The sequence below is a fragment of the Scyliorhinus torazame genome, chromosome 10, assembly GCF_047496885.1.
Source record: "Scyliorhinus torazame isolate Kashiwa2021f chromosome 10, sScyTor2.1, whole genome shotgun sequence".
Taxonomy (NCBI): domain Eukaryota; kingdom Metazoa; phylum Chordata; class Chondrichthyes; order Carcharhiniformes; family Scyliorhinidae; genus Scyliorhinus; species Scyliorhinus torazame.
The window spans coordinates 142,594,018-142,621,786 of NC_092716.1; positions in this window are offsets into that span (position 1 = coordinate 142,594,018).

Sequence of the window (27,769 nt, forward strand, 5' to 3'; positions counted from 1 at the left end):
CAGTGTCGGCCTGGGTGGCACACATGACCGGCACCCCTTCCAGCTCCTGGACGCGAGTGGACTCCTCCACCTGCGACTGCAGCCGCCGCAAGCCGGCCGTCACCCTCTTCGCTCGTCTCCGGGTCGGTGGTTGCATCGGATCTATGGGTGGGTGTGGTAACTCCAGGAACCCGGGATCCATCTGGGCAGCAGATGTTCGCTTGGGCTGGGCTGCCCTCCGACCGCCCGGCCCCTCTTCTGCTCCTACCTCCACCTGCTGTACCGGGACGGCTGTGTTGTGCGCACCAGTGAGTGTACCAGACGCCTCATCACTAAAGTGCCCAACCGAGGTGAGTGTTTCTGCGATGGTGGAGGGTGTTAGTGACAGCAGTGGCGTTGTGTCGTGCTCTTCGTCCCACTCTGAGTCCATGGCACTTTGGGGTGGGGGTTCGTCTCCACCCATCCACTCTGTGTCACTGTCCGGTATTTCGTTTTCCTGGGTAGTGCTGTCCCAGGTAGGGGTGTCCTGGGTAGTGGTGTCCTGGGTAGTGGTGTCCTGGGGAGTGGTCTCCTGGCTCGGCTGTGACGGGGGCCTGTGGCTGCCCCTCTCATCGCTGGGTGGCACACGCCTGCGTCGTCGCACCCGCACGAGACGGGGGCGTCGTCTCCCTGTTGCTCCAGGTCTCTCCGTCTCCAGTGGTCTCCAAGGGACATCCTGCGGGCGTCGCATGCCGGAGGGTCCGGGTCTCTCTGTCTCCCGTGGCCTCCGAGGGGCATCCTGCGGGCGTCGCATGCCAGAGGGTCCGGGTCTCTCCGTCTCCCGTGGCCTCCGAGGGGCATCCTGCGGGCGTCGCATGCCGGAGGGTCCGGGTCTCTCCGTCTCCCGTGGTCTCCGAGGGGCATCCTGCGGGCGTCGCATGCCGGAGGGTCCAGGTCTCTCCGTCTCCTGTGGCCTCCGAGAGGCATCATGCGGGCGGTCTGCATCTGCAGGGATGGGTGCCTCGACGTTTGCTCCTGCGATACACAATGAAGCATGCATGGTTAGACACGCAGGCAATGATCAGGTGATATGGGGGAGGGTGATATAGGGGAGGGGGGGGATATGGGGACGGGCTGTCGGTGGCTCACTTGCTAGTACGCCCCCGACCTCTGCATCAGCAACCTCCCGGTCCTCAGGTCCGCCAGCCAGTTCCAGGGCCCTTTCCTCGTGTTCGGTCAGTGGCCTCTCATCAGCGGGGCCTCCTCCAGTCCTCACATGCTCCCTGGAGTTGTGTGCGCATTTCTCCTGTGAGGGGGGGGTGGTGGTGGCAGGGGTAAAAGGCAACAGTGTTAGGCAGGTATATGAATGCACGCCATCGGTTGCGCGTATATTGCAGAGGTTAAGGTTCGGGCTGGATTCACTTGGGGAAATGGGGGAAGGCGGATATGGGGGAGGGGAGATATGGGGGAGGGGGGGATATGGGGGAGGGTGGGATATGGGGGAGGGGGGATATGGGGGATATAGGGGAGGGGGGATATGGGGGATATGGGGAGGGGGGGATATGGGGGAGGGGGATATGGGGGAGGGGGGATATGGGGGAGGGGGGATATGGGGGAGGGGGGCTATGGGGAGGGGGGATATAGGGGATATGGGGGAGGGGGGATATGGGGAGGGGGGATATGGGGGAGGGTGGGATATGGGGGATATGGGGGAGGGGGGATATGGGGGATATGGGGAGGGGGATATGGGAGGGGGGTATGGGGGAGGGGGGATATGGGGGAGGGGGGATATGGGGGATATGAGGGAGGGTGGGATATGGAGGATATGGGGTATATGGATATCGGGCGGGGGGTTAGGCTCACCCTGGCTGCTCTGACGAGGTTGTTCACCTTCTTGTGGCACTGGGTGCCTGTCCGTGGTGTCAGGGCCACAGCGGTGACGGCCTCTGCCTCCTCCCTCCACAGACGCCGGCTGTGGCGTGGGGCAACTCTGCGGATGCGTCTGGGATACAGGGCCTCCCTCCTCTGCTCCACTGCGTCCAGGAGCGCCTCCACATCCCGTGACTGGAACCTCGGGGCTGAGCGGCGGGCGGCCATCCGGTCGGGTGTTCCGGTCGGGTGTTCCGGTCGGGTGGGGGGGTGCAGCGCGTCCTGATGAGCCGTCACGCCGTGAAGCACGTGAGCAAGCGCGGATCCTGTCACGGGATCTTTGAGACGTTTTGGGCAGCGTGATGGAAGTCGGATTTGCGCCGTTCTTGGCGCCGATCAGCGGACTTTGCGCCGATAACGGAGAATTTCGCCCATTATCTTTTTGCTTAGGCAGACAGGTCGAAAGTAACTTTTAAAAGGTCAAAGTATGGAAATGAAACATGAAAAAGAGAGACAGAGAGATAAACTAAAACTAAACGTCAAGACCTCAAAAACACTCTCCAAAAAACCCCCAAACACTCCCCAAAACTACACTCCAAAAACACACTAAACACTACTACAGAAACCCACTAAAACACTACATCCCTATAAAATACTTCAGAACACACCCTCACAGACACAGACAGGCTAACTGACAGACAGACTAAACAGACTAACAGATTAAAATGGCGGGGGGGAAACTTTTCAGTTATACACTTTCATATCTGTCTCAAGTCGTCTAATCACACCCCAATATAATCCTAATTGGTTTGGGTTAGACTCAAACACATTGGATTTGACCGCAAGCCGTTCATCTTCAATGTGCAACATTAGATTTAAATGTTGCGTATCTGCATACTGTCTATGTTAAGGAATGAGATATTCTGCTTTATCTTTACCAGCAATAAACTGGTTTTAAGCTAGCTTGGCTAATGTAACAATGGAGACTTCATGTCGAGAAAGCTGGAATCAAATATATATTTGATTCAATGCTCTACAAACTGCACTGGACTTCTGCCACCTCGTTGCCATGGAATTCAGCCCTTGTCCTTGACAGTAGCACAAGAATGGTGTCAAATGGGATGTCTGCGACAGTATCAAGTACCTGAGTGTTAGTCCTTTGTTCCTCAGAGATGGGCCATCAATATGTTAATCGACCCAGAGTTTCAATTCCGTCTGGTAACTGCTTCCCAAATATACATTCAAGCTCTGTGCCTGCTTGTTGTCTAGTATTGTCCACATTTCCCTACATTCTCTGTGAGCGGCCATTTTGTGTTTTGGAAGTGGCCATCCCAGACGGCTACATACCCTCCCTGTGATCCTCAATGCGAAGCGTGAAGGATCATATTACTGAGTCTTCTTTGTTCTCTGTCTAAGTTGAGCACCCGCAATCAAGGACAGGCTCTACTCTACTCTGTCCTTTGGATTGGAACTTTACCTAAATTGTTTTATATGCACACATTATTATAAAATTCTACGGGGCGCCATGACATTAAGGCGACAACACGGGAACCTCTAATTATTCTTATCTAAACTATCCTTAGTCACTTAAATGAATTTACAACAGTATAAACTATACAACAGCAGCAATACATGTCCCTGTATCTTGGCGGTCAAGTGCAGAATTTTACATCTTTCTTTTATTATAACAAACAAACAAAAAAATTAGACGATGCATTTTATTCACTTAAAGCGAGTGGGGGGTTTGTTGAAGTCTGAAAATAGGGCGTCTGAAGGTGTATACCGGAGTGCGGGAGGCTTTCCTTCGCCATTTCCTAAGTCTCAGTGTCTGGATGACACTGTAGCGTATTGCAATGACAACAGTGCTTCCACAATGTAGGACAGGGAATACCAGGTGATAGATTTGTCACACCAGGTTGGTGTATCAGTGGCTGTCTCTGGGTGTGGGGTATGGCAGGGATGGGAAATATTCATGGCCTGTGGGGTAGGGGTCAGGGGGGTTGCGTCCGTGCGCAACTGTAGGGATCCCGCGAAGATCCAAATGTAGACCATGATGTCTGTCTTCATGTTCTCTTCTTCCTTCTTGGTCTTCCTGTGCCTTCTGTGGTTCTGGGTTTCTGTGGACATAAGCATAATGTCTGTTATTATCTTCTTAAGATCTCGTATGTCTGTCTGTCTGTCCTTTTATTACCAATTGACCATTATAATTGGTCACCATCTGTGACTCCCTCATTTTAAAAATAAAATCAAATATTTTGGGACAAGTCATCCAAAAGAAAATACTGTCACAGCGCAAGCAGTGTCACAGCCTGTGTGAGCGATGTGGTGAGTGGGCGGACAATCTCTCCGTCCAGCAGCAAAGTGTTCCATCCAAGAGTTTGAGGATGTAAATAGCATATGGGAGAGCAACCAAGGGTCACTCCGGAATCCAAACAAAAGAGTTTTGAACCAAAAGTTCCGAATGGGGTGCATATGGGCCGTGGCGGGGCAAGAATGGATGGAGTCCCCGGGTAGGACGGTGACCAGTGCCATAAGTGCACTACCCGAGCGTAGCTGACCAGATGGGGGTCCACCGGCAGGGCGGGGACCAGTGCCGTTACTCCACTGCCTGAGCGACTGGACAAGAACGGAAAGAATTTGTGTTCATCGTGGATACTGCCTCTTATGATTACCTTCGAATCAGAAGAGTAATTATGATTGGGTGTCTGCCGATAAACTAGTTCCTTTAACTGCCAGTGGACGTTAAAAGAGTGGTGGCGTGGGGCCATGAATAAACTTTAGGTGAACAAACAACATTTAACATTTACAGTAACAAACATTTAAAGTGACAAACTAACACAACAAAATCATGCAGGCTCCATCAGAAGGACACCGTAAATCTCCCTCAGTTCCTTTTTTCCATCATCTGGACACCTCATTGCTCTATAGCGAACGGAGTCGCAAAGGGGCTTGTCTGGTGGGAGTCAGACTCTGAGTCATCATCTTCTCCCGGTTGCCATACTCATGACTGGAGTAGTCGTGCCAAAGCTGCCTGGGGCGAATTGGGGTCCATCTAATCATTCCAGATGAGTCTATAAGAATTGTCACGGTGCCAATGTTTCGTGTCGAGGTTGGAGGTGGTAGGGAGCAATCCATAGTTGTCGGGTGGTGGGTCCGAATCAGGGGCTTTGATATACGTGGTCTCAAAGGGGTCGCTGGAATCTTGTTCGGAGTCGCTGGGGGTGGGGCCTGGTGCAGGAGTGTAATCGTGTCGCGGTGTTATGGGGCTGTCGCTATCGCTGTCGCTGTCGTTGCTGATTGAATGAAGGGAGAGGTGGAGTCGTGCCTCTGGGGGTGGAGTCGCAGTAGTGTCTGAGGATGGACTGGACTGGTTGGGGGAGGGTAAGAATAGGTCATCTGTGGGTGGGGTGTGTTCATCTGCTGCTGCAAGTGAGATGTGTGTGAGTGGTTGTTCTGGGTGCCATAAGCCTTAAGCTGGCTTATGTGAAACCATCCAGACTTGCCATTCGGATAGGTGATCTTATACACGGAGGGCCTGACTTTATCGGAAATGGAGTCGGGACCTACAACTTTGGGGGCGAGGAATGAGCTGGGGTTATATAGGGATAGCATGACCTGCTACCCTACTACAAATTCTGTGGCATGTACTGTTTTGTCAAAACAAACTTTACTTTGCTTCTTTCGTGTCCCAAGCCTAACAGCTGCGGCGAGCTGGGCTCCTTTTACATTATCGAGAATCTGTGGAACTGCTTTCTCATGAATGAGGGTGGTGACTGTGGGGTTGGCCAAATCGAGTCCTAACAAATATTCTGTCCCCTTCATGGGTCGCCCGGTCATGAGGGTGTGGGGGGTGTATGCTGTCGATGTGGATACCGTGTTCCTTATGAACATTAGTGCAAAGGGGAGAACTGTGTCCCAGGTGCTATTGTGCTGTTGCACCATTTTCTGTAGGGTTGCCTTGAGAGTCCTATTCATTCTCTCTACTATTCCGCTTGATTGGGGGTGATATGCAATGTGGAATTTTTGTCTGATTCCGAAAATTGAGGACGTTTTTCATCACTTGTCCTGTAAAATGTGAGCCTTAGTCTGACTCTATGCTGCGTGGAAGTCCCCATCTTGTAAAAATGTGCTGCGTGAGGATCTTTGCTGTTGCTTTAGCCATGTTCGTTCTGGATGGAAAAGCTTCCACCCATTTTGTGAAGGTGTCGATGACCACCAACACATACTTAAAACCATTCTTGCAGGGGGGTAGGGGTCCTATATAATCAATCTGCAAATTCATCCAGGGGCCATTAATGGGGCGGGTGTGACTACGCTGACCTTTCCTTGCATATCTGTCCGGATTGTTCTGGGCGCGGATTAAACAGTTTTCAATGTTGTGTGTTACATTGGATTTCACATCGGGCCACCAGCAGAGAGGTCTGAGGTGGGCGAGGGTTGCCTCTATGCCTTGATGTCCATGGTTGTCATGGAATTGACAAATAATTTGGTTTCTGTCCTGGGTGGGGACTACATAAATACCTTCTTTTAAAATTATACTGTCATGTGTCGTCAAAGTGTTCTTGTATTTATCGTAGGGGGCTGGGAAGTGACCTTTTAAAACTTCCCTGAGCTGAGCGTCTTCCTTTTGGGCCTGAGCTAAATCTTAAATGTTGGTCTGTGAGACCTGGACCGCGTGTACTGGGGCACTCTCAGGGGGATTCCAAAAGTGACCGTGTCTGGAACCTGCCTTTGCTAGGGCGTCTGCCTTAACGTTACCAGGGGGGGGGAAGAACGATGGAAAAAATTCTGTTAAACTATTACAGACATATAGACTGTCGGAATATATGTCGATTGGGGTCGGGAACAAGTCGGGGTGCTCTACAATATATGCTACGGCTGCTAGTTCTGCTGCCTGTGAGCCTAGATGCCCTGGCAATTTCAAAGATATCTCCTCTAATGCGCTTCCCTGCGCGTCCTCTACATGTATACCACAACCAGTAATTCTTTTACCGTTCAAACTGTGGAGGAGCCATCCACATAAATCTTTAGGGGTGCGCCTATGTCTGTGGGCTGGGGTCTCTGGGCTGTAGTACCTGGTTTCGGGGGAGTTGACTTGGGTACAAAAGGTCCTCTGTTGTGCCTGGTGGAGATTATTTCACACTCATGTGGGGTGCCTGCGTAATGTAAACTGTCTGCGAGGAAAGTGTGTGTTTTTGTCCTCTTTACTGTAATGTCCCGTCCTTGTAAGAGAAGGGTCCATCGGGCGGCGCGAATTTGGCTGACTGTGCCGTCCTTTAGTCTACCATCTAGTAGAAGTTGGGTTGAGGTATGCTCTGTGAAAACGGTGACGGGTTTGAGTCCTGTTATGTAGGCGAAGTATTGAACAGCCCATAAGACTGCGAGCAGGTGCCTTTCGCAGGCAGAAAATCCTTGCTCTACTTGTGAGAGGTATGCTACGGGGCCTAAACGATCGTGTCTTTCCTGGAGGAGCACGGCCGAAAGGGTTCGGTCGGTGGTTGCAACCTCAATTGTGTATGGGGAGAGTGGATCTGGGACCTGTAATGCGGGAGCTGAGCTGAGGGCTCATTTTAATGCATCCACGGCATCCGTGTGCTGTGGAAGCCATTCCCATGGTGCTTGCTTCTTTAGGAGTTCGGAAAGAGGGGCTGCCTTTGTCGCAAAACCGTCTATGTGATTTCTACAGTAGCCAACCAGTCCTAGAAATGACTGGAGAGCTGTGACATTGTGGGGCAAGGGTAATTTGACAATGGAGTCAATGCGTTTCTGCTCGATCTCGCGTTTGCCATGGGTGATCACTGTACCTAAGTAAATACTTTTTCCTGGAGAACCTGGGTCTTTTGGGGTTTACTTTACATCTAATTTCGTGAAGGAGTCCTAATAATTCGGTGAGATGCGAAATATGCTCTCTCTTAGTGTCTGTCTGTAGAAGCAAGTCATCTACATACTGGACAAGGCAATCGGGTCGGGAAAATTTGGCTAATCCATTCGCCAGCTGTCAGTGGAAAATGCATGGGGAGTTGTGGAAGCCTTGCGGTAGGCACGTCCACGTGTATTGCTGTCCCTGGAAGGTGAAAGCAAATTTATATTGGCACGCTTTATCCAATGGAATGGACCAAAAGCCATTGCTAATGTCCAAAACCAAATTTTTTTTTGACTGGAGTCTCTGTTTTAACACTGTCTCGGGACTCGTGGCTACGGTGGGGGCTGCTACTGGGGTTACTTTGTTCAGTTCCCGGTAATCAATGGTCAGTCGCCATGATCCATTGGGTTTCCTGATGGGCCAAATCGGGGCATTGTTCATTGAGGCTACTGAACGGAGTACGCCTTGGTCAAGCAGACTCTGGATAACCTTTGCGGTTTCTCCCTCTGCTTCTTGGGGAAAACTGTACTGCTTTTGGGGTTTGGGGTTGGGACCTGTAATGTTTACTAAGCCAGCGATCTTGCCACAGTCTTGCTTGTGCTGTGCAAAAGCTGCTTTGTGTCACTGCAAAACGTCTCTAACGTCTTTATCCTGACTAATGGCTCAAGGGTCGAACCAGAAGTCTCCAACTGCGCTAATTCTGTGTGCGGGGGCTCGTGCTGCCTTTGCCATTCTCCACACGCATTTGTTTACGGGGTCGAACGATAGATTGTGGGAGCTCATAAAATCTATGCCTAAAATGTGTTCGGCTGTCTGGGGTAGATCTACGAGAACGACGGGGTGTTTGGTTTTAATGTTCCCTATCTAAATCGCTACAGGGGCTGTGATGTGTCCCTGCTGCAAGTGCCCTGTAAAACCGCTGAGAGTAATGGTATCTGTGGTGGGCCATGTGTCTCGTTGAAACATTGTGGAGGAGTTGAGCGTGGTGCAGGACCCTCCTGTGTCCCAAAGAAATTCTACGGGGTGTCCCCGGACTGTGCCTGCCACTACCGGTCTTCCGGACTTGTCCCAAAGGGTGTCGCAGATCCAATTTGGGGCGTACGAACACCGTCAATCGGTGCTGTTCATGTCTGCGTTCTCGGCGTTTGGCCCTATTCTTATTCAGGGTGTTTGCCTGCTGGTTTCGCTGCTGTTTCTGGGGCGCATTGCACTCTCATGCCTAGTGTCCTAATTGTCTGCAATTGTAACATTCTTGGGATTTAGGCTGCTGTGGGCTATTTCTTGCCTCATTTACCCATGCGGGGTTCTGGTGTGTCCTAACTGGATGCATGTTAGCATCTGCCTGCTCTTCCTCTACTTTACCGTAGGCTGATTTTCCCTGAATGGACTGTTCCCAAGCTCGGGACACTCTCTTTAGTACTCATTTCTCATTGTGGGCCTCGTCTGTGGGGTCGTTATTTGCGCAAGCTCTCTGTCCTGCTTCAGTCGCATGAGAGACTAGGATTTGAGTCCATTTGGCCATATTGTCTGGGGTCAAATGGGCACGGGCTAACTCTCAGAATACTGCTGTGAAATGAATCCACAGGCATCCAGCAAACGCTGTGGGGTGCTCTGTCTTTTTCTACCTAAATTTGTTTAAGCCTTCTACGGGGTCTCCCTTATTGTAGCCGATCGCATCTAGGATCGCTGCATGCATTTCTTGGAGGGTGCCTCCTCCTACATTTTGTGGGTCGGGAAGGGCTGCCACAACTGAAGGGTCGTAGCTCAAAACTGTGAGCTTCACTTGCTCCTTTTCATCCAGGCCGTACATGGTCGCCTGTTTGACTCTTGCGAAATACTGGTGTGGGTCCGATGTTGGTAGGAATGGTGTTATCTTATCACATGCGTCCCTTAATTGTGTGACGGTTAATGAGGTGGTGTACAGAAACTCTGGGTCTCCGTCTGTTGTGGCCCTGCGGTGACAGGGTTCACAGGATTGTGCTCTACCTGTGCGGTCGGGGCTGGGGGTGCTTTTCTTTTCTGAGGTTTGTCCTGAGTACATGTTCCATGTACATATCTATGGGCAGTCTCATTTAACTCCTGCCAATCGGGGCCATTTTCTTGGTCTAACTGGGGTCCAAATGTATTCTGGAATCCATTTTGTACAGAAAGCAGGGATTGCAGGTCTGCAATTTGCTTTCGGCATTTGGCGTGATCTACCGAGCTCTGCCTTTGTTCCGTCATAGAACTGTGGAGTGCTCGTAGGGCTGCTGTTAAATTGTTACATTGTTTCTGTAATTGCTCGACTTGGTGTTCTGTTTCTTCTCTTACCTACACCGCGCGTTGCGTGGTCTTGGTAGGCCTTGTCATATTGAGACTGAAAAATGCTTAAATGGGCGAGACAAGATTGGTGTGCCCATTTGACATCCACCATCTCCTTGTCCTTCGCCGCTAACTGTTCTCTAAGTTCCCTATTAACTTTCTCGTACTCACTCACGTCTCCGTCACTATTCTTATCTCTCTCTTCAATCTCTCTGTGGAGCATCCTCACGACCTCCTCTGTGCCTCGCAATTGTGCCAAGCAGGATATGATTGCCATCGGCTTATGAGCTTTCCCTAAGCTTTTCTTATGGATCTCGGTCAGGTTCTCCCACCAAGTATTCCCTATACATCCGGGACCTGTTTCATCGTTTGCACAGAATTCACTCCAAAGGGGCCATCCTTTCCCTTAGGGATATTTTCTAATTTCCTCTTCCCAAAAGGGACACTGTCCTACTCTACTGGTCGCTGCGACCTCAAATTCCTGGGGGTTCATAAGGCGTTCCATTGCCTTCATTGCCATTTCTATTGCTATCCCTGGGTTTCTACCGAATTTGGACAGGGGGGAATAAAGTGGTGATGTAAACACAGGTACGGCTTATGCTACTTTCCGGTCTACAAAACTCCCGACAGTTTTACGCAACAAAATCTATCAAGTTTACCTTATATCCCTTGTTAGTACGCATGCAAATAACACACTTCCGAATCTTGGAGGTTTGATCGATATTGCTCTTACGCTTGTGGCTTTTCTTTTTCCAATTGTGTTTCTAATTCAAATTTGGGTTCTCTCAGAGTGACAAAGCCACTTCTAGGTCGAGTCCCGTCAGATATCGCCAGTAATGTTGCTATATTTATTTGGTTATAAATATGGCGGTCAATATGGTCGCCTTCCTTAATCCTAATTATGTTTACTTTCAGAGTCGCCAGGTATCTCGATACCGCCACAAGGTTCAACCCGAATACCGATCAAAGAGCCAATACACCAGTTAGTTAGTTCAAAGCCAATACTATTTATTTACACACACAGTAAGATCTACTCATGCACAACAGTACTACAAATTATCTCTAACGCTAACGCCTATACTTAACTTTGGGTGCCCACTTAGTAAGAGGAATAATGGCCGTTGTTCGGATCTGAGGCTGTTGGGTTCGAAGAGCTAAGGTCATCCATCTGGTAGCAAGCGTTGACCTTGAACTTACTTGCTTCTGGTGATGCTGGTGGATGGGTCTCTCCGCTTGAGAGCCGAATCCAAGAGAGCGAATCTCTCGTGGGGGTTCCTTCTTATACTTGGAGGGGCTTCACGCGCTTTTAGGAGGGCCTTAAACCTGGTCCCAATTAATTGGGCAGCTTCTCGATCATTGTTATCGATCTTAACCAATAAAGGGGTGGGTGCCCTGATGGCTGGGCGTGTCTTAGGTGGCCGTTGGCCTTGCTTTGCTTGTGTCTTTCGGTTGGGGTACTGGCGCCAGAATGTCTGCGACAGTATCAACTACCTGAGTTCCTCGGAGATGGGCCATCAATATGTTAATCGACCCAGAGTTTCGATTCCGTCTGGTAACTGCTTCCCAAATATACATTCAGGCTCTGTGCCTGCTTGTTGTCTAGTATTGTCCACATTTCCCTACATTCTCTGTGAGCGGCCATTTTGTGTTCTGGAAGTGGCCATCCCAGATGGCTACATGACCCTGGTGGAACTAAAATTGATCATCCGTGAACATGTTATTGCTGAGTAAGGGCCGCTTGATAGCATTGTTGATTACTCTTTCCATCATTTTGCTGATGATGGACAGTAGACAGATAAGGCGATAATTGGTTGGGTTGGAATTGGCCTGTTTCTTTTGTACAGGACACACATGGACAATTTTCCACATTGCTGGGTAGATGCAAGTGTTGTAGCGATACTGGGACAACTTCGCTATGGGTGCAGCAAGTTCTGGAGCACTAGTCTTCTGTAATTGCTGGTACATTGTCAGGGCCCATAGCCTTTGCAGTATCCAGTGCCTTCAGCCGTTTCATGTTAGCACATGGAGTGAATTGGATTGGCTGAAGACTGACATCTGTGATGCTGGATACCTCGGAGGAGTCCGAGATGGATCATCCATTCGGCATTTCTGGGCTGAAGAGTTTTGCGAATGCCTCAGCCTTGTCTTTTGCACATATGTGCTGGGACCTCCATCATTGAGGATGGGGATATTTGTGGAGTCTCCACCTCCAGTGAGTTGTTTCATTGTCCACCACCATTCATGGCTGGATGTGGCAGGACCACAGAGCTTAGATCTGATGCGTTTGTTGTGGAATTGCTTAGCTCTGTCTATTACATGCTGCTTATGCTGTTTAGTCCTGTGTTGTAGCTTCACCAGGTCAACACCTCATTTTTTGGCATACCTGATGTTGTTCCTAGCACGCTCTCCTGCACTCTTCATTGAACCAGGTTGATCCCCTGGCTTGGTGGTAATGATAGAGTGGGGCATATGCCAGGCCATGAGGTTACAGATTGTGGTTGAATACAATTCTGCTGCTGCTGATGGCCCACAGCGCCTCATGGATGCCTAGTATTGGGTTATTAGATCTGTTCAAAGTCTATCGCATTTAGTACGGTGGTAGTGCCACAACATGATGGAGTTTATCCTCAATGTGAAGACAGGACTTTGCCTCCACAAGTACTGTGCGGTGGTCACTTCTACTGATACTGTCATGGACAGATACATCTGCAGCAGGCAGATTGACGAGGATGAGATCAAGTATGTTTTTCCCTCTTGTTGGTTCCCTCACCACCTGCTGCAGTCTCAGTCTAGCAGTTATGTCCTTTACGACCTGGCCAGCTCAGTCTGTGGTGGGACGACCAAGCCACTCTTCGTGATGGACATTGAAGTCCCCCACCTAGAGCATATTCTGCGCCCTTGCCACCCCCAGTGCTTCCTCCAAGTGGTGTTCAACATGGAGGAGTACTGATTCATCAGTTAATGGTGGGTGGTATATGGTAATCAGCAGGAGGTTTCCTTGCCCATGTTTAACCTGAGGCCACGAGACTTCATGGGGTCCAGAGTCGATGTTCAGGACTCCCAGGGCAACTCCCTCCCGACTGTATCTACTGTGCCGCCACCTCTGATGGGTCTGTCCTGCCGGTGAGATAGGGCATGCCCAGGAATGGTGATAGTGATTTCGAGAGAGAGAGCATTGCAGGACAGATTTGTGTCTGGTTTCAAAAGCAGATGCATTTGCATTAAGTTTCTGATTTTGCAAAGTTAACTTTCGACATAGCTTGTCGAAAGCATTACCTATGGACATCACTATTGTTATGGGCCAGGGTTTAGAGAACCCCAAAGTGTATCATAGAATTCACCTGACCCACAACTTTTAATAGATTGTGGTTATGGGGAGCACACGGGCCTACTTTACAGGTGTAGTGCAACAGAGAGTTAAAGTACTTTTAAATTAAAGCAATGTTTATTTATAAAACCAGTTAACACTTTATAAACCCACAGTAAACATCTTAAAAACTATCAACACCAATAGATCCCCCAAAGAATACAGTTCTCTATAAGTAACTCTTAATCTTTCCTTGCAACATCCATAAAACAAAACAAAAACTTTTTACAGAAATACATCAGGTTTAACTTCTCTACAGAAACAGATATTATTTTTAAATCACTAAAGGATCTGGAGACAGTTTTTAGATTGCAGAGAGAGAGACTAATACACCTTCTTGCTGTGACTGCAGCTATCCAGCACTCAAAATGAAACTAAAACACATCCTATAGCAGACAGTCCAAAGCGAAAGTAAAAGCAGACAGACAGCCCAGCTCCACCCACTCTCTGACATTACTGCAGCCATCCGATAAACACCCATTTCTTAAAGGTACACCCACTACAGCTATTTTATAAGCACCCATTTCTTAAAGGTACTCTCACATGACACTGTGGATGTACCTACACCACAGGGACTGCACCCGTTCAAGAATGCAAGTCACCACCACTCCTCAAGGGAAATTCAGGATGGGCAATAATTGCTGGCCTAGCCAGCAATGCTCCCATCCCATGAACAAACAAATAAAAAAAGTAATCTCCTGAACCAAATACGTTGCAGCTGATTAAGCTCGAAGGCTCGAAAGATGGCAGCTAGTAGGAGCAGTGGTACCACAAAGCCCTGTTATTATTGCTTAGACTAACATTGGTCACAGAATTGTCTATTTCTGAAGGCTGTGTGACAGCCGATGAAGAAGAGTCACTTTGCCAAAGCATGCTGTTAGAAGGTAAATGAGAGAACGCTGACTGAAGGAAATAGCGGTCACTACATCCGGTTGTTGAATAGCAGCATGTCAATGAGGGATCAGTTGAGATTCGTACAATCCCAAGCACAAGAAAATGTAATAGAAATTTGCAGGATACTGTGGCAGTTGGATGGAGTCCTGGTAAACATGGAGCTCGACACAAGTCCATCAGTTAGCATGATTCCTGGATCTTTGTATCTTGAAAGGTTGAATCAACATTAGCCGGACATACCACAGAGAGGCCAGAATTTGATGTTCGGAGGTCAGGAAAGATGTAAAATAGCACTAAGTGATTCTGGATGCGCTTCCTGATGTCATCACGCAGGCACCCACATTTTAAGGTCGGCGGATTTCTGGTGTGTACCCACTGATAATTAAAGGGCCAATTAAGGCCATGAACAATCCAACAAATAGCGATTTCACGCTGCCTGTACGCTCTTCAGCTCATTGCGCAGGCAATGGGTGGGTGGAAATCACGTTTTTGTCATTTCCTGAACCAAGGGTGGGATTAAAGGTCCCTAGAGGACAGGCACTTTCTCTGCCATTGTCAGTTCATCGCTGTATGACTGAAGAGATGTCCCAGAGTTTTTTTGTTTTTGGTAGCATTTCAAACCTACCTCATTGCATTTCAAGACCTTATCTTCCCTGGAAGGTTTCCATAAAGCTTGCCGCACAATGCTCCTTCATTTGCAAGGCACTGGCCCAATGGGAATAGAGTAATCTGCTGCTGGGACCTCCTCTGAAGTGGAAGAGAGGGGCAGGAGGGAGAGGAGACCAGGTGAGCAAATGGAGCATCCCAGGGAGAGACCTTTAAGAGACGAGTCATGGGCTCAGTTGATGGAGGGCCAGCAGGAAGGCCAAGGGGCGAGAACACTGAATACGCAACTATCCAGCAGCTAGAGCATACAGACAGTCCTCCAACTACCTCCAAATGTCTAAGGTCCAGTGCCACAGGAGGCTCTGCCTCTTCAGGGATACAGTGAGACTGATATGTGACATGATTGGTCCGTAAGTCATCACTCACTGTGTGGGTGGTCGCCCCATTCCAGTGGCTTTGATGGCCACAATGGTGCTCAGCTTCTATGCCTTATCAGGGCTTTTTCTAGGCTCTTTTCAGGGCTGTGCAACATCTCTCAATCAACCTCACACAGTTGTGTCAAGCTGGTGACTGATGCCATGTTTAGACAAGTCTGCACATTTATCCACTACTGGACAGACTAAGGCAGCCAAGTGGAGAGAGCACGAGGGTTTGCGGCAATGGCTGGGTTCCCCAGCATCCTGAATCTGTCTCCCTCATAGTAATGGCATGCTGCGCTCTGCACAACATGGGTCAGGCAAGGGGGGAACCCAGTGGTTGAGGAAAATGAGTCAGCTGCGCAGGCCAGGGAGGAACACTCCAGTGAGGGATCTGAGGAAGAACCTGGGGACGTAGGGTGAGGATGTGGATGTAGACAACAGGAATTTTCAGTGAGGCCAGGACACCAGGGATGCTTGTACTTTGCAAAACCTCAGGCAAGCATCAAAGACATTGATGTTTCCTCATGCCAATGGCAGTGTCTCCTTTACAAACAAGCATTATGTGATAACCCAACCCAAAACACCAGCACCACACATTGCCATTCAGTTACATCTGGCGCCAATTGAAACCATCCAGCCAACTCAACCCATTAAAACAAAATAAATATTTCTGTTGCCATAAACATACAACGTTGCCACCCCAAACTTAATTTCAAAATAATAAACACAAATAACATTGACTCTGGCACACTTTGTTGTGCTCAAAGTGCCTTCGACTTACATCTGTGGGTACTGACACAGCATGGTCCAGATCTGAGGGCACTGACTCAGCATGGGCCAGATCTGTGGATGCTGACTCAGCATGTTCAGGTCTGTGGGCACTGATTCAGCATAGTCCAGGTCTGCGGGCACTGACTCAGCAGGGTCCAGGTCTGTGGAAGCTGACTCAGCATAGTCCAGGTCTGCGGGCACTGACTCAGCAGGATCCAAGTCTGTGGATGCTGACTCAGCAGGGTACAGGTCTGTGGGCACTGACTCAGCCTGGTCCAAGTCTGTGGATGCTGACTCAGCATAGTCCAGGTCTTCGGGCACTGACTCCGCATAGTCCAGGTCTGCGGGCACTGACTCAGCATGGTCCAAGTCTGTGGATGCTGACTCAGCATGGGCCACGTCTGTGGGCACAGACTCAGCATGGGCCAGGTCTGTGGGCACTGACTCAGCATGGTCCAGGTCTGTGGGCACTGACTCAGCATAGTCCAAGTCTGTGGATGCTGACTCAGCATGGGCCACGTCTGTGGGCACAGACTCAGCATGGGCCAGATCCGTGGGCACTGAATCAGCATGGTCCAGGTCTGTGGGCACTGACTCAGCATGGGCCAGGTCTATGTACATTGACTCAGAATGGGCCAGGTCTGTGGGCACTGACTCAGCATGGGCCAGGACTGTGGATGCTGGCTCAGCATGGGCCATGTCTGTGGGCACTGACTCAGCATGGGCCATGTCTGTGGGCACTGACTCAGCATGGGCCATGTCTGTGGGCACTGACTCAGAATGGGCCAGGTCTATGTACATTGACTCAGAATGGGCCAGGTCTGTGGATTCTGACTCAGCATGGGCCAGGTCTATGTACATTGACTCAGAATGGGCCAGGTCTGTGGGCACTGACTCAGCATGGGCCAGGACTGTGGATGCTGGCTCAGCATGGGCCATGTCTGTGGGCACTGACTCAGCATGGGCCATGTCTGTGGGCACTGACTCAGCATGGGCCATGTCTGTGGGCACTGACTCAGAATGGGCCAGGTCTGTGGGTGCTGACTCAGCATGGGCCAGGTCTGTGGGCACTGACTCAGCATGGTCCAGGTCTGTGGATGCTTGCTCAGCATGGGCCTTGTCTGTGGGCACTGACTCAGCATGGGCCATGTCTGTGGGCACTGACTCAGCATGGGCCATGTCTGTGGGCACTGACTCAGAATGGGCCAGGTCTATGTACATTGACTCAGAATGGGCCAGGTCTGTGGATTCTGACTCAGCATGGGCCAGGTCTATGTACATTGACTCAGAATGGGCCAGGTCTGTGGGCACTGACTCAGCATGGGCCAGGACTGTGGATGCTGGCTCAGCATGGGCCATGTCTGTGGGCACTGACTCAGCATGGGCCATGTCTGTGGGCACTGACTCAGCATGGGCCATGTCTGTGGGCACTGACTCAGAATGGGCCAGGTCTGTGGGTGCTGACTCAGCATGGGCCAGGTCTGTGGGCACTGACTCAGCATGGTCCAGGTCTGTGGATGCTTGCTCAGCATGGGCCTTGTCTGTGGGCAGTTACTCAGCATGGGCCATGTCTGTGGGCACTGACTCAGCATGGGCCATGTCTGTGGGCACTGACTCAGAATGGGCCAGGTCTATGTACATTGACTCAGAATGGGCCAGGTCTGTGGGCACTGACTCAGCATGGGCCAGGACTGTGGATGCTGGCTCAGCATGGTCCAGGTCTGTGGCACTGACTCAGCATGGGCCACGTCTGTGGGCAATGACTCAGCATGGGCCATGTCTGAGGGCACTGACTCAGCATGGGCCAGGTCTATGTACATTGACTCAGCAAGGGCCAGGACTATGAGTGCTGGCTCAGCATGGGCCATGTCTGTGGGCACTGACTCAACGTGGGCCAGGTCAATGTACACTGACTCAGCATGGGCCAGGTCCGTGGGCACTGACTCAGCATGGGCCATGTCTGTGGGCACTGACTCAGCATGGGCCAGGTCTGTGGGTGCTGACTCAGCATGGGCCAGGTCTGTGGGTGCTGACTTAGCATGGGCCCGGTCTGTGGATGCTGACTCATCATGATCCAGGTCTGTGGGTGCTGACCAGCATGGGCCATGTCTGTGGGTGCTGACTCAGCATGGGCCCGGTCTGTGAATGCTGACTCATCATGGGCCATGTCTGTGGGCACTGACTCAGAATGGGCCAGGTCTATGTACATTGACTCAGAATGGGCCAGGTCTGTGGATTCTGACTCAGCATGGGCCAGGTCTATGTACATTGACTCAGAATGGGCCAGGTCTGTGGGCACTGACTCAGCATGGGCCAGGACTGTGGATGCTGGCTCAGCATGGGCCATGTCTGTGGGCACTGACTCAGCATGGGCCATGTCTGTGGGCACTGACTCAGCATGGGCCATGTCTGTGGGCACTGACTCAGAATGGGCCAGGTCTGTGGGTGCTGACTCAGCATGGGCCAGGTCTGTGGGCACTGACTCAGCATGGTCCAGGTCTGTGGATGCTTGCTCAGCATGGGCCTTGTCTGTGGGCAGTTACTCAGCATGGGCCATGTCTGTGGGCACTGACTCAGCATGGGCCATGTCTGTGGGCACTGACTCAGAATGGGCCAGGTCTATGTACATTGACTCAGAATGGGCCAGGTCTGTGGGCACTGACTCAGCATGGGCCAGGACTGTGGATGCTGGCTCAGCATGGTCCAGGTCTGTGGCACTGACTCAGCATGGGCCACGTCTGTGGGCAATGACTCAGCATGGGCCATGTCTGAGGGCACTGACTCAGCATGGGCCAGGTCTATGTACATTGACTCAGCAAGGGCCAGGACTATGAGTGCTGGCTCAGCATGGGCCATGTCTGTGGGCACTGACTCAACGTGGGCCAGGTCAATGTACACTGACTCAGCATGGGCCAGGTCCGTGGGCACTGACTCAGCATGGGCCATGTCTGTGGGCACTGACTCAGCATGGGCCAGGTCTGTGGGTGCTGACTCAGCATGGGCCAGGTCTGTGGGTGCTGACTTAGCATGGGCCCGGTCTGTGGATGCTGACTCATCATGATCCAGGTCTGTGGGTGCTGACTCAGCATGGGCCAGGTCTATGTACATTGACTCAGAATGGGCCAGGTCTGTGGGCACTGACTCAGCATGGGCCAGGACTGTGGATGCTGGCTCAGCATGGGCCATGTCTGTGGGCACTGACTCAGCATGGGCCATGTCTGTGGGCACTGACTCAGCATGGGCCATGTCTGTGGGCACTGACTCAGAATGGGCCAGGTCTATGTACATTGACTCAGAATGGGCCAGGTCTGTGGATTGTGACTCAGCATGGGCCAGGTCTATGTACATTGACTCAGAATGGGCCAGGTCTGTGGGCACTGACTCAGCATGGGCCAGGACTGTGGATGCTGGCTCAGCATGGGCCATGTCTGTGGGCACTGACTCAGCATGGGCCATGTCTGTGGGCACTGACTCAGCATGGGCCATGTCTGTGGGCACTGACTCAGAATGGGCCAGGTCTGTGGGTGCTGACTCAGCATGGGCCAGGTCTGTGGGCACTGACTCAGCATGGTCCAGGTCTGTGGATGCTTGCTCAGCATGGGCCTTGTCTGTGGGCAGTTACTCAGCATGGGCCATGTCTGTGGGCACTGACTCAGCATGGGCCATGTCTGTGGGCACTGACTCAGAATGGGCCAGGTCTATGTACATTGACTCAGAATGGGCCAGGTCTGTGGGCACTGACTCAGCATGGGCCAGGACTGTGGATGCTGGCTCAGCATGGTCCAGGTCTGTGGCACTGACTCAGCATGGGCCACGTCTGTGGGCAATGACTCAGCATGGGCCATGTCTGAGGGCACTGACTCAGCATGGGCCAGGTCTATGTACATTGACTCAGCAAGGGCCAGGACTATGAGTGCTGGCTCAGCATGGGCCATGTCTGTGGGCACTGACTCAACGTGGGCCAGGTCAATGTACACTGACTCAGCATGGGCCAGGTCCGTGGGCACTGACTCAGCATGGGCCATGTCTGTGGGCACTGACTCAGCATGGGCCAGGTCTGTGGGTGCTGACTCAGCATGGGCCAGGTCTGTGGGTGCTGACTTAGCATGGGCCCGGTCTGTGGATGCTGACTCATCATGATCCAGGTCTGTGGGTGCTGACCAGCATGGGCCATGTCTGTGGGTGCTGACTCAGCATGGGCCCGGTCTGTGAATGCTGACTCATCATGGTCCAGGTCTGTGGGCACTGACTCAGCATGGTGGTCTCTGGGCACTGACTCAGCGTGGTCTAGGTATGTGGGCACTGACTCAGCGTGGTCTAGGTATGTGGGCACTGACTCAGCATGGGCCATGTCTGTGGGCACTGACTCAGAATGGGCCAGGTCTATGTACATTGACTCAGAATGGGCCAGGTCTGTGGGCACTGACTCAGCATGGGCCAGGACTGTGGATGCTGGCTCAGCATGGTCCAGGTCTGTGGCACTGACTCAGCATGGGCCACGTCTGTGGGCAATGACTCAGCATGGGCCATGTCTGAGGGCACTGACTCAGCATGGGCCAGGTCTATGTACATTGACTCAGCAAGGGCCAGGACTATGAGTGCTGGCTCAGCATGGGCCATGTCTGTGGGCACTGACTCAACGTGGGCCAGGTCAATGTACACTGACTCAGCATGGGCCAGGTCCGTGGGCACTGACTCAGCATGGGCCATGTCTGTGGGCACTGACTCAGCATGGGCCAGGTCTGTGGGTGCTGACTCAGCATGGGCCAGGTCTGTGGGTGCTGACTTAGCATGGGCCCGGTCTGTGGATGCTGACTCATCATGATCCAGGTCTGTGGGTGCTGACCAGCATGGGCCATGTCTGTGGGTGCTGACTCAGCATGGGCCCGGTCTGTGAATGCTGACTCATCATGGTCCAGGTCTGTGGGCACTGACTCAGCATGGTGGTCTCTGGGCACTGACTCAGCGTGGTCTAGGTATGTGGGCACTGACTCAGCGTGGTCTAGGTATGTGGGCACTGACTCAGCGTGGTCTAGGTATGTGGGCACTGACTCAGCGTGGTCTAGGTATGTGGGCACTGACTCAGCATGGGCCAGGTGTGTGGGCACTGACTCAGCATGGTCCAGGTCAGTGGGCACTGACTCAGCGTGCTCTAGGTATGTGGGCACTGACTCAGCGTGGTCTAGGTATGTGGGCACTGACTCAGCATGGGCCAGGTCTGTGGGCACTGACTCAGCATGGGCCACGTCTGTCGATGCTGACTCAGCATGGGCCAGGACTGTGGAAGGCTGGCTCAGCATGGGCCATGTCTGTGGGCACTGACTCAGCATGGGCCATGTCTGTGGGCACTGACTCAGCGTGGTCTAGGTATGTGGGCACTGACTCAGCAAGGTCCAGGTCTGTGGATGCTGACTCAGCATGGGCCAGGTCTATGTACATTGACTCAGAATGTGCCAGGTCCGTGGGCACTGACTCAGAATGGGCCAGGTCTGTGGGTGCTGACTCAGCATGGGCCAGGTCTGTGGGCACTGACTCAGCATGGTCCAGGTCTGTGGATGCTTGCTCAGCATGGGCCTTGTCTGTGGGCAGTTACTCAGCATGGGCCATGTCTGTGGGCACTGACTCAGCATGGGCCATGTCTGTGGGCACTGACTCAGCGTGGTCTAGGTATGTGGGCACTGACTCAGCATGGGTCATGTCTGTGGGCACTGACTCAGAATGGGCCAGGTCTATGTACATTGACTCAGAATGGGCCAGGTCTGTGGGCACTGACTCAGCATGGGCCAGGACTGTGGATGCTGGCTCAGCATGGTCCATGTCTGTGGGCACTGACTCAGCATGGGCCATGTCTGTGGGCACTGATTCAGCATGGGCCATGTCTGTGGGCACTGACTCAGAATGGGCCAGGTCTGTGGGCACTGATTCAGCATGGGCCATGTCTGTGGGCACTGACTCAGAATGGGCCAGGTCTGTGGGTGCTGACTCAGCATGGGCCAGGTCTGTGGGCACTGACTCAGCATGGTCCAGGTCTGTGGATGCTGGCTCAGCATGGGCCTTGTCTGTGGGCACTTACTCAGCATGGGCCATGTCTGTTGGCACTGACTCAGCATGGGCCATGTCTGTTGGCACTGACTCAGCATGGGCCATGTCTGTGGGCACTGACTCAGCATGGGCCATGTCTGTGGGCACTGACTCAGCATGGGCCATGTCTGTTGGCACTGACTCAGAATGGGCCAGGTCTATGTACATTGACTCAGAATGGGCCAGGTCTGTGGGCACTGACTCAGCATGGGCCAGGACTGTGGATGCTGGCTCAGCATGGTCCAGGTCTGTGGCACTGACTCAGCATGGGCCACGTCTGTGGGCACTGACTCAGCATTGGCCAGGACTGTGGATGCTGGCTCAGCATGGGCCATGTCTGTGGGCACTGACTCAGCATGGTCCAGGTCTGTGGGCACTGACTCAGCAAGGGCCATGTCTGAGGGCACTGACTCAGCATGGGCCAGGTCTATGTACATTGACTCAGCAAGGACCAGGACTATGGGTGCTGACTCAGCATGGGCCATGTCTGTGGGCACTGACTCAGCGTGGGCCAGGTCAATGTACACTGACTCAGCATGGGCCAGGTCCGTGGGCACTGACTCAGCATGGGCCATGTCTGTGGGCAGTGACTCAGCATGGGCCAGGTCTGTGGGCAGTGACTCAGCATGGGCCATGTCTGTGGGCACTGACTCAGCATGGGCCCGGTCTGTGAATGCTGACTCATCATGGTCCAGGTCTCTGGGCACTGACTCAGCGTGGTCTAGGTATGTGGGCACTGACTCAGCGTGGTCTAGGTATGTGGGCACTGACTCAGCGTGGTCTAGGTATGTGGGCACTGACTCAGCATGGGCCAGGTGTGTGGGCACTGACTCAGCATGGTCCAGGTCAGTGGGCACTGACTCAGCGTGGTCTAGGTATGTGGGCACTGACTCAGCATGGGCCAGGTCTGTGGGCACTGACTCAGCATGGGCCACGTCTGTGGATGCTGACTCAGCATGGGCCAGGACTGTGGAAGGCTGGCTCAGCATGGGCCATGTCTGTGGGCACTGACTCAGCATGGGCCAGGTCAGTGGGCACTGACTCAGCGTGGTCTAGGTATGTGGGCACTGACTCAGCGTGGTCTAGGTATGTGGGCACTGACTCAGCATGGTCCAGGTCTGTGGATGCTGACTCAGAATAGGCCAGGTCTATGTACATTGACTCAGAATGTGCCAGGTCCGTGGGCACTGACTCAGCATGGGCCAGGACTGTGGATGCTGGCTCAGCATGGGCCATGTCTGTGGGCACTGACTCAGCATGGGCCATGTCTGTGGGCACTGATTCAGCATGGGCCATGTCTGTGGGCACTGACTCAGAATGGGCCATGTCTGTGGGCACTGACTCAGAATGGGCCAGGTCTGTGGGCACTGACTCAGCATGGGCCAGGACTGTGGATGCTGGCACTGCATGGGCCATGTCTGTGGGCACTGACTCAGCATGGGCCATGTCTGCGGGCACTGATTCAGCATGGGCCATGTCTGTGGGCACTGACTCAGAATGGGCCAGGTCTGTGGGCACTGACTCAGCATGGTCCAGGTCTGTGGATGCTGGCTCAGCATGGGCCTTGTCTGTGGGCACTTACTCAGCATGGACCATGTCTGTTGGCACTGACTCAGCATGGGTCATGTCTGTGGGCACTGACTCAGCATGGGCCATGTCTGTAGGCACTGACTCAGAATGGGCCAGGTCTATGTACATTGACTCAGAATGGGCCAGGTCTGTGGGCACTGACTCAGCATGGGCCATGTCTGAGGGCACTGACTCAGCATGGGCCAGGACTGTGGATGCTGGCTCAGCATGGGCCATGTCTGTGGGCACTGACTCAGCATGGTCCAGGTCTGTGGGCACTGACTCAGCATGGGCCATGTCTGAGGGCACTGACTCAGCATGGGCCAGGTCTATGTACATTGACTCAGCAAGGACCAGGACTATGGGTGCTGACTCAGCATGGGCCATGTCTGTGGGCACTGACTCAGCGTGGGCCAGGTCAATGTACACTGACTCAGCATGGGCCAGGTCTGTGGGCACTGACTCAGCATGGGCCATGTCTGTGGGCAGTGACTCAGCATGGGCCAGGTCTGTGGGTGCTGACTCAGCATGGGCCAGGTCTGTGGGTGCTGACTTAGCATGGGCCCGGCCTGTGGATGCTGACTCAGCATGGTCCAGGTCTGTGGGTGCTGACTCAGCATGGGCCATGTCTGTGGGTGCTGACTCAGCATGGGCCCGGTCTGTGAATGCTGACTCATCATGGTCCAGGTCTCTGGGCACTGACTCAGCATGGTCCAGGTCTCTGGGCACTGACTCAGCGTGGTCTAGGTATGTGGGCACTGACTCACCATGGTCTAGGTATGTGGGCACTGACTCAGCATGGTCTAGGTATGTGGGCACTGACTCAGCATGGGCCAGGTGTGTGGGCACTGACTCAGCATGGTCCAGGTCAGTGGGCACTGACTCAGCGTGCTCTAGGTATGTGGGCACTGACTCAGCGTGGTCTAGGTATGTGGGCACTGACTCAGCATGGGCCAGGTCTGTGGGCACTGACTCAGCATTGGCCAGGTCTGTGGATGTTGACTCAGCATGGGCCAGGTCTGTGGGCACTGACTCAGCATGGGCCAGGTCTGTGGGCACTGACTCAGCATTGGCCAGGTCTGTGGATGTTGACTCACCATGGGCCAGGTCTGCGGGCACTGACTCAGCATGGTCCAGGTCTGTGGAAGCTGTCGCCATCTGGGATGGCCACTTACGATAAGGAACAGGGAAGGTCGCAAAGCATAACGGGAAAAATGGACAATGCAAGATTCAGGCAGGCTCAGAGCCTGAATGTATATTTTTGAGTGAGGAATCCAGATGGTATCGAAACCCCCAACCGATTAGCATTTTGATGGCCCATCTCACCCAGACAAAAGACTGATACTTGAGCGACTGATACAGTCCCAGACATTTCAGCGCCACTCCCTGTACTCGGGAAGCGTAAACAACAGGGTCAATGACCGCTTAGGACACGCCCAGCCATCAAGGCACCCGCCCCTTTATTGGTTCGAATCGGACACAGTGATCAAGAATTACCCAATTAGTGGGGTCCAAACTGAAGGACCACCCAAAAGGGCAGGAAAACCCCCAAGGATAAAGAGAGAGACCACCATGTGTTCGGCCTCTCTTGGACCTGGCGCTCCGGCAACGTCTACCTCCAATTGCAGCACCACCAGAAGCAAGTTCAAGTTCAACGCCCGCTACCAGACGGATGAGCCCAGCTGAGCAGCAGTTACTTCTCCAGACCCAGTAGATCCAGATTCGAACAAAGGCTACTGTTCCTCTGACCTAAGCCGGGTGCCTGAAGTTAAGCACAGGTTGTCATAGTTGATAGGTTTAGTTTAACTAGTAGTGTTTATGTTGCATGATTAATTGAACTAAGTAACAGGTGTTTGGCTCTTTGATCGATAGCCGTTTGAACCTTGTGGTGGTATCATTTGATACCTGGCGACTCTGAGCGATATAATATAGATATCCAAAGAAAGGAGGGCAACCTCACTGACTGCCATATTTACAGTCGGTAAAAAAGGCAACAGTTATTGGCGACATCTGACGGGACTCGACCCAGAAGTGACCGTGTCACTCCGAGAGAACCCACAAAACGATTGAATTAGAAATCCAAATTGGCAAAGTAGGGCAGCACGGTAGCATTGTGGATAGCACAATTGCTTCACAGCTCCAGGGTTCCTAGGTTCGATTCTGGCTTGGGTCACTGTCTGTGCGGAGTCTGCACATCCTCCCCGTGTGTGCGTGGGTTTCCTCCGGGTGCTCCGGTTTCCTCCCACAGTCCAAAGATGTGCAGGTTAGGTGGATTGGCCATGATAAATTGCCCTTAGTGTCCAAAATTGCCCTTAGTGTTGGGTGGGGTTACTGGGTTATGGGGATAGGGTGGAGGTGTTGACCTTGGGTAGGGTGCTCTTTCCAAGAGCCGGTGCAGACTCGATGGGCCGAATGGCCTCCTTCTGCACTGTCAATTCTATGATAATCTATGAAAAGAAAACACCAGCGAAACCTCCAAAATTCGGGAGTGTGTAATTTGCATGCGTACTAACAAAGGGATATAAGGTAACCTCGATAGATTTTGTTGCGTGAAACTTGCGGGAGTTGCGTAAACTGGAAAATAGCTTGAGCCGTACCCGTGTTTGCCCCACCGCTTTATTCCCCCTTGTCCCAAATTCCCGGTAGAAACAGAGATAATCGTAGGGATGGCAATGAAGGCAATGGAATGTCTTATGCATCCACAAGAGCCCGAGGTCACAGCAACCAACAGAGCAGAACAGTGTCCCATATGGGAAGAAGAGATTAGGAAATACTTAAAGGAGAAAGGATGGCCCTTATGTTCGGAATTTTGTGCGAATGAGGAAACTGGTCCTGGCAGCATGGGACAAACTTGGTGGGACAGCCTGACCAAGATCCAGAAGAAGAATTTGAGTAGAGTTCATAAGCCAATGACAATCATGTCCTGCTTGGCACAATTGCGAGGCACAGAGAAGGTCGCGAGGACGCTCCGTAGACAGCTTGAGGAGAAAGAGAGGAGTAGAGAGGGAAGTGTTAGCAAGTGTGAGAGCTTAAACGAGCAACTCCGAGAACAGCTAGCGGCGAAGGACAAAGAGATGGCTGATGTCAAATGGGCACACCAATCTTGTCTCGTCCACCTAAGTAGCTTTCAGATTCAATACGATAAGGCCTACCAGGACACGCAACATGCGGTTTTGGTAAGAGATGAAACAGAGAACCAAGCAGAACAGTTAAGAAAACAATGTGAGGATTTAAAGGCAGCCTACGAGCACTCCACAGTTCCACCTCGGAACGGAGGCAGAGTTCGGTGGATCATGCCAAGTGCAGGCAGCAAATTGCAAGATTGCAATCACTGCTATCAGTTCAGAATTGGTTCAGAGATACCTTTGGCCCACAGTTAGATCAGGAAGACGGCCCGATTGGCAGGAACTTAGTGAAACAGCCCATCGATATGTGGACGAGACAGAAAATCAGAATAGAGCCCCCCAGGCCCCGAAAAGGAAAGCACCCGCACCACCGACTGCACAGGCAGCACCCAACCCAATGAATCCCATCACCACGCAGTGTAGTGTAACAACAGAAGACCAACCAGATTTTGTGCACACCACCCCATTAACCATCACCCAGTTAAGAGATGCCCGCGATACAATTGAAACTTTTCACCCCACGTCAGACCCACACCACTTTTTCAACGAGTTAGGCAACAGACCTTCATGTTCGGTCTGGACGAGCAGGAAGAAGTAAAGCTCATAGTGATGAGCCTTGACCCGTTGGTTAGTTCAGCCCTTCCCGACCCACAAAATGTAGGAGGAGGTAGCCTCGAAGATATGAAAACAACCATTTTAGATGCCATTGGCTACATTGAAGGAGATCCAGTAGAAGGACTCAACCGGTGCAGACAGAAAAAGGGAGAGCATCCAACAGCATTTGCTGGACGCCTCTGGATCCACTTCACCGCAGTATTCGGTGATTTAGCCCGCGCCCATTTATCGGTAGACAATACGGCCAAATTGACCCGTATTCTAGTCTCCCACGCCACGGAGGCAGTACAAAAGGCATGTGCCAACTACGACCCCTCAGACCCAGTTGACA